The sequence below is a fragment of the Zalophus californianus genome, chromosome 12 (genome assembly GCF_009762305.2).
Source record: "Zalophus californianus isolate mZalCal1 chromosome 12, mZalCal1.pri.v2, whole genome shotgun sequence".
NCBI lineage: Eukaryota > Metazoa > Chordata > Mammalia > Carnivora > Otariidae > Zalophus > Zalophus californianus.
In genome coordinates, this window is record NC_045606.1 from 56951862 (window position 1) to 56962274 (window position 10413).

The window sequence follows — 10413 nt, forward strand, 5'->3', positions numbered from 1 at the left end:
ATGTTGAAAAATGAAGATGACACAGTGGTTATGATGACAACTCCTTCCTTCCCGTCTCCCAGCGATTCCCTCTCCTGGCACAGGGGTCTTGTGCGTGACGCTTGGTTCGCAGAGTCCGCTGCAGAGCCCAGATGCCTGGCATGCCTATCATGGCTTTGGTGTCACATATGCACGCACCACCCCTGCCAGCGCGCCTCTCAGAAATCTGCAGCTAACGCTGGGAACTAGACTGCGAACTTGGTCACCAGCCGTATTTGGAGTGATCAGCGGTCACCCTGCCAGTACAGGAGGAAATACACAAAGCACCACGGAGGAAAACCTGAGCAGAGACGAGAGCAAGGCTGTAAAGAAGAGATGAGCTGGGCAGATCCTGGAGACCTGGGAGGAAGGTGCTGAAGAGTCAGCCCGGACCCTGACGACCTTCTACTCCAGGGTCTGCCCGGGGATGCTTTCCCCAGAAAGCCCTCCTCCTCCCCTCGACAGGATGGGGACCATCTAGTGCGCCCTCAGCCCTCACCACGCTGTTCACCCGAGGACCAGGTGGGGGCCCTTTCTTGCTCAGTCCTGAACACCAGCACCTGGAGACAGTGTCAGGCCCAGAGCAGGTGCTCCGGAGCACGGTGCCAGAGGGTAAGTGAGGAGCTGAAGGAGGTGACGCCAATGGGCACAAGAAGATGCAAGCCAAGTGCCCACATGGAGGGCCGCCACTGAGAGGAGAGGCTTACTCCTCAATCTTAGTTTTGCGTATGTCTCAGTAGGAAAAGCAGAGCAATAATGTAAGAGACACTTCCTAGGATTGGTCTTCAGAAAACTTCTAAAGGAGAGCTTTCTGGGTGTGCTTGTTTGGTTTTTTTACTACTGGCATCCCCAAAGGGTCAGACATTTTGAACTCAGGCGTTAAATCTTGGGGCCTCAGAGCATGCTTGCTTCCTTGCGTCCCTTTTTTCCATCCTTTCTTTATTCCTTCCTTCTTTTTATTTTCCCTTTTTTCCCCAAACATTTCTCGAGAACCTATGCTGTGCCAAGCACAAGGAGTGTACCAAGGATATAGTGAGGGAGCAGATAGCCCCTGACCCAGAAGAACCTCAAGTCTAATTTATATTCATGAGGAGAGGCTCTCTGACACTGAAGTAACAAGTTACTCCCAGTTAGCATGACACAACCTAATTTCTCACTTCTACAGGGTCTGTCATAGACCAGAAGATGCTTGCTCATCCAGTGACAAGGGAATGTGGGCCCCCTCCATATTGGAATGCTACCATCTCACACATGGCTTCCAGAGCCATAAGAAGACAAGAACAAACATGGAGGTGGCACAATGGTTTTTTCTGGACTTGGGACCAGAAATGATGAATTAGTCCCACTCAGAGGTCACTGGCCTGAAGTAGTCACATGGCCCCAACCTACCTGCAGGGAGGCTGGGAAATGTCAGGAGCACATGGATATTTACTGAGCATTAAATTTCAGTGTCACACTGATGAAGGACACAGACAAGGAAACAATAATTTCTACGCCAAGTGTTGAGGGCAGTGATCAAGGTAGACACAGCGCGCTAAGGAGACACAAAGGGCCTTCATCTCAATCTGGGAAGGGGCAGGTGAAAGCTTTTCTAAGGAGATACTTTTTCTTCTCTTTACTATATTCTCAGATCAACAGTGCCAGACGGTCAGAGCATACCTCTGCACTACCCGAAGACCTAAAATTCAAAGTATATACTGTTCCTTTTCTAGAGATACATACTGAGATATTTACAGATGAAATGACATGGCGTCTGGAATTTGCTACTAAAATCACTGGGGGATTGAGTAGGTGCTGGGAGAGCTAAAATAGGCAGTTTATTAAAAATCGGTGAGACTTGGTGATGAATACATCGGATTCTTTATGCTATGCTTTCTACTTTTATTTATGTTTCAAACTTTCCATAATAATTTGTTTAATTACATAGCCATCAGGCAGCTAACAAGTATAGAGTGTCTTATTACAAACCACACTGATGTCACCTAAATTTTTAAACAACCTATTGCTCTGGTTCCACTCCCACCCTTAATCTCAGACCTCGGCTTTTCACCCCTTCTTTGCTGACTGGCCTTTATTCACATCTGTCTTGCGCTCTGCAGCCACTTCCATCAATGTGGCTTGAGCCCTTGTTCCAGCTGAGCAAACGTGACTCACTGAGGAGCACTGACCCCTCCCGCCATGCTTCCCTTCCAAGCAAAAAGCCCTCTTGATGAACTTCTGACAGCGTCTGCCTACATTCACTCTCAATTAATTATGTTGATACAACCTATGCGAACAAAAGCAGCTCTAAAGTTTCTGTACCAGCCCTAAATTTCAAGAGCAGGCAACTTCCTGTTTAGGAAAGTAGACATGGCCCCAGACTCAACGAACTCTATGTCTTCTTCCACTTAGACAAAAACCTGATTCATCTTTGTGCCCCTCACACCCAGCACTGCACAAAGGCTGCCACAGACCAAGGGCTGGGGAAATTCTTATTCTTCAGAGGGGATGTGTCTGGTTCCCTCAGTACTGCTCTTAATCCTCAATGCTTCAGGGCTGAAGGGAGCTCACAGAGACAGCTTCTTGCTGGGACCACACTCATCAGCTCACACTCATCGAGAATTTTCAGCTGCCGCCAGACACAGAGCCCCGCGGACACTCAGCCACCCACTTTCCTGAACCCCCACGTGGCCAAAATGTCACTCAGAGACACTCCCCAGTGGGTGCCACATTGTCTCCAGCTTTTTACTCCACAAAAGAGCCTCTCTCCTTTCACAGGTCATTATTTTAACATCTTACTATTTTAGAAACCTCCTGTTTTTAAAATAGCCAATAGCCAGCCTCCTCCTGCTGAAGCCGCAGTGTCTACTGCTAACGTCTTCACATTCCAGCAGCTCACTGGAAAGGGGGCAGGCAGAGCAGTCTCCTACACCTACGACAAGAGTCTCTGCTCTGCACGTTCAGTGGCATTTCATATCTAGAAATACATCTGGAATTAGTCCAGTGCCTTAAAGAAAGAGCTTTAGTCCTTATTTGTAAATTTGCTTTTCCCTCCTCTGGGCCCATGAAAACTTTGGCCAACTTGCTTCAATCCATTGAGTTTTACAAATGAACAGGAATCAACATTTTGCTTCTAAGTTTCACTGGGAATGAGAAAGAATGCAAATTACTCTTAATATATCTTCAAGAAAAAAATGTTTTAACCTTAGCAGAAAATGTACTTCCCTGGGATTTCAAGAGGTTTTCATTTTTCTTTTCAGCTTGTCTGTATTTTCAATTTTTTTCCATATGGAGCATACATTATTTTGTAATTTTTTAAAAAGTGATTATCTCTTTTCTTTCTTTTAAACCAAGGTTTCTCAGCCTTAGTGCTATCAACAGTCTGGACTCGGTGATTATTGCTGTGGTGGGGTGGGGAGCCACTGTAGAATGTTCAGCGGCATCCTGGCCTCTACCCCCTGGGTGCCAGCAGCAGCCACAAGCTACAGTGATAAAAAAAATGTCTCCAGACAATTGCCACATGTCCCCTGTGGGGGAGGGAAGCAAAAGAACTTATTTAAAAATCTGCCATTTTGGGTGCCTGTGTGGCTCAGTTGGTTGGGCGACTGCCTTCGGCTCAGGTCGTGATCCTGGAGTCCCTGGATCGAGTCCCGCATCGGGCTCCCTGCTCAGAGGGGAGTCTGCTTCTCCTTCTGACCCTCCCCCCCTCATGTGCTTTCTCTCTCTCTCATTCTCTCTCTCTCTCTCTCAAATAAATAAATAAGATCTTTAAAAAAAATAAGTAAAATAAATAAAAATAAAAATCCGCCATTTTAAGAGGAGTCCAAGATGGCGGAGGAGTAGGAGACCTGGATTTCGGCTGGTCCCAGGAATTCAGCCAGATAGGGATCAAACCATTCTGAACACCTACGAACTCAACAGGAGATGGAAGACAAGAATAAGCAACAACTCTCTGAACAGAAAAGCGACCACTTACTGGAAGGTAGGACGTGCGGAGAAGTGAATCCGAGGCAATATTTGGGAGCTTAGACGGCGGGGGAGGGCCTCCATCGGCCGCTTCTGGCAAGTGATAGAGCCGCGGAGCACAAAATCGGAACTTTGAGAAGTCGGCTCCACTGAGGGACATCGCTCCAGTGGCTAAGCGGGGGGTGGAACCCTCGCGGGGACAGTGTGGTCTCAGGACCCTCGGGGTCACAGAAAGACGGGGGGTGCCTGAGTGCGGCAGAGCTCCCAGGTATCGGAGAAGGGAAGCCAGCTGCAGAGACAGAGCCGAGGCGCGGCCTCTCAGCTCGGGGTGGCCATAAACCATGATCCGCGGCACAGTCGGGCCACTGCTCCTCCAGCAGGGACCCAACAAGTGGCAGATCCAGGAAGACTCCCCTTCCTCCCCCGGGAAGGGGCGGTGCGGGAGCGCACCACAGGGATCTACTGGGTTTGGAGACTCCACCCGGGGTCGGGTGCCAGAGATAGAAACGCTTGGTCACAGGCCGGGTGAGCACGGAGTGCGGCCGGAGACCAGGGAGATGGGAGTGACTGACTGCTTTTCTCTGGGGGCTCACTGAGGAGTGGGGCCCCGAGTTCTCGGCTCCTCCTGGGCGGAGATTGGAAGGCCGCCATTTTCACTCTCGTCCTCCAAAGCTGTACAGAAAGCTTGCAGGGAACAAAAGCTCCTGAGAGCAAACCCGAGCAGATGACTTACCCCGGACCAACAAGGGCGGGGCAGTTCCACCTCCGGCAAAGACATTTGGGAACCACTGCAACAGGCCCCTCCCCCAGAAGATCAGCAAGAACAGCCAGCCAAGACCAAGTTTACCGATCAATGAGAACGGCAGAACTCCAGAGCTAGGGGAATACAGCACATAGAATTCATGGCTTTTTTTGTCTTTCAACTTTAATTTTTTAAATTTTCTCTATTTTTTTTCTTTTTTAAATTTTTCTTCTTTCCTTTTTCAACCAACTTCTTCTCAATTCCTTTTTTAAAAATCTTTTTTAATTTTCATTTTTACAGTCATGTTCTAGCCCTTCATCATATTTAACCTTATTTTTGTATATATATGTTTTTCTTTAAAATTTTGGGATGCAGTTTCTTCTAACAGACCAAAATACATCCAAAATCTAGTGTATAGCTCTGTTCTATTCACCAACCTGATCATATTCTCTTTTATTTCTCCCTCCCCACCCCCGGCTTTCGGGTCTCTTCTGATTTGTTTAAGTGTATATTTCTCTGGGGTCATTATTGCCATTTTAGTATTTTGTTCTCTTGTTCATCTATTCTTCTCTGGACAGAATGACAAGATGGAAAAACTCATCTCAAAAAAAGAGAACAAGAAGCAGTACTGACTGCCAGGGACCTAATCAGTATGGACATAAGTAAGATGTCAGAACTAGAGTTCAGAATAATGATTATAAAGATGCTAGCTGGGTTTGAAAAAAAAAGCATAGATGACACTAGAGAGTCCCTTTCTGGAGAAATAAAAGAACTAAAATCCAATCAAGTTGAAATCAAAAAGGCTATTAATGAGATGCAATAAAAAAATGGAGGCTCTAACTGCTAGAATAAATGAGGCAGAAGAGAGAATTAGTGATATAGAAGACAAAATGATGGAGAATAAAGACATTGAGAAAAAGAGAGATACACAACTACTGGATCATGAGGGGAGAATTTGAGAGATAAATAATACTATAAAACAAAACAATATTAGAATAATTGGGATCCCAGAAGAAGAGGAAGTGGGGGCAGAAGGTATACTGGAGCAAATTATAGCAGAGAACTTCCCTAATCTGGGGAAGGAGACAGGCATCAAAATCCAGGAGGCACAGAGAACCCCCCTCAAAATCAATAAAAATAGGTCAACACCTCAACATCTAATAGTAAAACTCATAAATCTCAGAGACAAAGAGAAAATCCTGAAACCAGCTCAGGACAAGAGGTCTGTAACCTACATGGTAGAAACATAAGATTGGCAGCAGACCTATCCACAGAGACTTGGAAGGCCAGAAAGGACTGGCATGATATATTCAGGGCACTAAACAAGAAAAACATGCAGCCAAGAATATTTTATCCAGCTAGGCTGTCATTGAAAATAGAAGGAGTGATAAAAAGCTTCCAGGACAAACAGAAACTAAAAGAATTTGCAATCACCAAACCAGCCCTACAAGAAATATTGAAAGGGATCCTCTAAGCAAAAAGCCCAAAAGTAACAGACCAGAAAGGAACAGAGACAATATACAGTAACAGTCACCTTACAGGCAATACAATGGCACTAAATTCATATCTTTCAATAGTTACCCTGAATGTAAATGGGCTAAATGCCCCAATTCAAAAGACACAGTGTATCAGATTGGATACAGCAAGACCCATTGATATGCTGTTTGCAAGAGGCTCATTTTAGACCCAAAGACACCTCCAGATTTAAAGTGAAGGGGTGGAAAACCATTTATCATGCCAATGGACATCAAAACACAGCTGGGGTGGCAATCCTTATATCAGACAAATGAGATTTTAAACCAAAGACTGTAAATAAGAGATGAGGAAGGACACTATGTCATAATTAAAGGGTCTATCCAACAAGAAGATCTAACAATTGTAAATATTTATGCCCCTAACATGGGAACAGCCAGTTATATAAGCCAATTAATAACAAAATCAAAGAAACACATCGACAATAATACAATAATAGTAGGGGACTTTAACACCCCCCCCCCCACTGCAATGCACAGATCATCTAAGCAAAAGATTGCCAAGGAAATAAGGGCTTTAAATGACACACTGGACCGGATGGACTTCACAGATATATTCAGAACATTCCATCCCAAAGCAACAGAATACACATTCTTCTCTAGTGCACATGGAACATTCTCCAGAATAGATAACATCCTGGGTAACAAATCAGGTCTCAACCAGTACCAAAAAATTAGGATAATTCCCTGCACATTTTTGGACCACAATGCTTTGAAACTGGAATTCAATCACAAGAGGAAAGTTGGAAAGAACTCAAATACATGGAGGTTAAAGAGCATCCTACTAAAGAATGAATGGGTCAACCAGGAAATTAAAGAAGAATTTAAAAAATTCACAGAAACAAACGAAAATGAAAACACAACTGTTCAAAACCTTTGGGATGCAGCAAAGGCGGTCCTAAGAGGGAAGTATACAGCACAACAAGCCTTTCTCAAGAAACAAAAAAGGTCTCAAATACACACCCTAAGCCTACACCCAAGGGAAATGGAGAAAGAACAGCAAATAAAGCCTAAACCCAGCAGGAGAAGAGAAATAATAAAGATCAGAGCAGAAATCAATGAAATAGAAACCAAAAGAACAGTAGAACAGATCAACGAAACTAGGAGCTGGTTCTTTGAAAGAAAAAGATTGATAAACTCCTGGCCAGACTTAACAAAAAGAAAAGAAAAAGGACCCAAATAAATAAAATCATGAATGAAAGAGGGGAGATCACAACCAACACTGAAGAAATACAAATAATTATAAGAACATATTAACAGAGACTATATGCCAACAAATCAGACAATATGGAAGAAATGGATGCATTCCTACAGATGTATAAGCTACCAAAACTGAACCAGGAAAAAATAGAAAACTTGAACAGATCCATAAGAAGCAAGGAAATTGAAGCAGTAATCAAAAAATCTCCCAACAAACAAGAGACCAGGGCCAGATGGTTTCCCAGGGGAATTCTACCAAACACTTAAAGAAGAATGAATACCTATTCTGAAACTGTTCCAAAAAAATAGAAATGGAAGGAAAACTTCCAAACTCTTCTTGTGAGGCCAACATTACCTTGATCCCAAAACCAGACAAAGACCCTACCAAAAAGGAGAAATACAGGCTAATATCCCTGATGAACATGGATGCAAAAATTCTCACCAAAATACTAGCCAATAGGATCCAACAGTACATTAAAAAGATTATTCACCACAACCAAGTGGGATTTATTCCTGGGCTGCAAGGTTGGTTCAACATCTGCAGATCAATCAATGTGATACACTGTATTAATAAGAGAAAGGACAAGAACCATATGATCCTCTCAAGAGATGCAGAAAAAAAAGCATTTGACAAAGTACAGCATCCTTTCTTGATCAAAACTCTTCAGAGTATAGGGAGAGAGGGTACATACCTCAATATCATAAAAGCCATCTATGAAAAACCTACAGCCAATATCATTCTCAATGGGGAAAAGCTGAGAGCTTTTTCCCTAAGGTCAGGAACGCGGCAGGGATGTCCACTATCACCACTGCTATTCAACATAGTATTAGAAGTCCTAGCCACAGCAATCAGACAACAAAAAGAAATCAAAGGCATCCAAATCGGCAAAGAGGAAGTCAAACTCTCACTCTTCGCAGATGATCTGATACTGTATGTGGAAAACCGAAAAGACTCCACCCCAAAACTGCTAGAACTCATACAGGAATTCAGTAAAGTAGCAGGATATAAAATCAATGCACAGAAATCAGCTGCATTTCTATACACCAACAATGAGACAGAAGAAAGAGAAATTAAGGAGTCGATCCCGTTTACAATTGCACCCAAAACCATAAGATACCTGGGAATAAACCTAACCAAAGAGCCAAAGGATCTGTATTCAGAAAAGAATACAAGAGAAAAAGAATACAAAGAAAAACAGAATACTCATGAAAGAAATTGAGGAAGACACAAAGAAATAGAAAAACGTTCCATGCTCATGGATTGGAAGATCAAATATTATTAAAACATCTATGCTACCTAGAGCAATCTATAATTCAAAGCAATCCCTATCAAAATACCATCAACTTTTTCCACAGAAGTGGAACAAATAATCCTAAAATTTGAATGGAACCAGAAAAGACCCCGAATAGCCAGAGGAATGTTGAAAAAGAAAAGCAAATCTGGCCGCATCACAATTCCAGACTTCAAGCTCTATTACAAAGCTGTAATCATCAAGACAGTATGGTACTGGCACAAAAACAAAAAAAACTGATTCTCTGATCAGTGGAACAGAATAGAGAAATCAGAAATGGACCCTCAACTCTATGGTCAACTCATCTTCAACAAAGTGGGAAAGAATGTGCAATGGAAAAAAGACAGTCTCTTCAACAAATGGTGTTGGGAAAACTGGACAGACATATGCAGAAGAAGGAAACTGGACCATTTCCTTACACCACACACAAAAATAGACTCCAAATGGATGAAAGACCTAAATGTGAGACAGGAATCCATCAAAATCCTTGAGGAGAACACAGGCAGCAACCTCTTCGACCTCAGCCGCAGCAACTTCTTCCTAGAAACATCGCCAAAGGCAAGGGAAACAAAGGCAAATGAACTATTGGGACTTCATCAAGATAAAAAGCTTTTACACAGCAAAGGAAACAGTCCACAAAACCAAAAGACAACCGACAGAATGGGAGAAGATATTCGCAAATGACATCAGATAAAGGGCTAGTATCCAAAATCTATAAAGAACTTATCAAACTCAACACCCAAAGAACAAATAATCCAATCAAGAAATGGGCAGAAGACATGAACAGACATTTCTGCAAAGAAGACATCCAAATGGCCAACAGACACATGAAAAGTGCTCAGCATCACTTGGCATCAGGGAAATCCAAATCAAAACCACAATGAGAAACCACCTCACACCAGTCAGAATGGCTAAAATTAACAAGTCAGGAAACGACAGATGTTGGCAACGATGCGGAGAAAGGGAAACCCTCTTACATGGCTGGTGGGAATGCAAGCTGGTGCAGCCACTCTGGAAAACAGTAGGGAGGTTCCTCAAAAAGTTGAAAATAGAGCTGCCTACAGCCCAGCAATTGCCCTACTGGGTATTTACCCCAAAGATACAAATGTAGTGATCCGATAGGGCACATGCACCCCAATGTTTATAGCAGCAATGTCCACAATAGCCAAACTATGGAAAGAGCCTAGACGTCCATCAACAGATGAATGGATAAAGAAGATGTGGTATGTATGTATATATTACGCAGCCATCAAAAAAATGAAATCTTGCCATTTGCAATGACGTGGATGGAACTAGAGGGTATCATGCTAAGTGAAATAAGTCAATCAGAGAAAGACAATTATCATATGATCTCACTGATACGTAGAATTTAAGAAACAAGGCAGAGGATCATAGGGGAAGAGAGGAAAAAATGAAACAAGATGACACCAGAGAGGGAGACAAACCATAAGAGACTCTTAATCTCAGAAAACAAACTGCGGGTTGCTGGAGTGGAAGAGGGTGGGAGGGATGGGGTGGCTGGGTGATGGACTTTGGGGAGGGTATGTGTTGTGGTGAGCGCTGTGTGTTGTGTAAGACTGATGAATCACAGACCTGTACCCCTGAAACAATACATTATATGTTAATAGTTTTTAAAAAATAAAATTCAGTAAATAAATAAATAAAATCCACCATTTTAAACTGC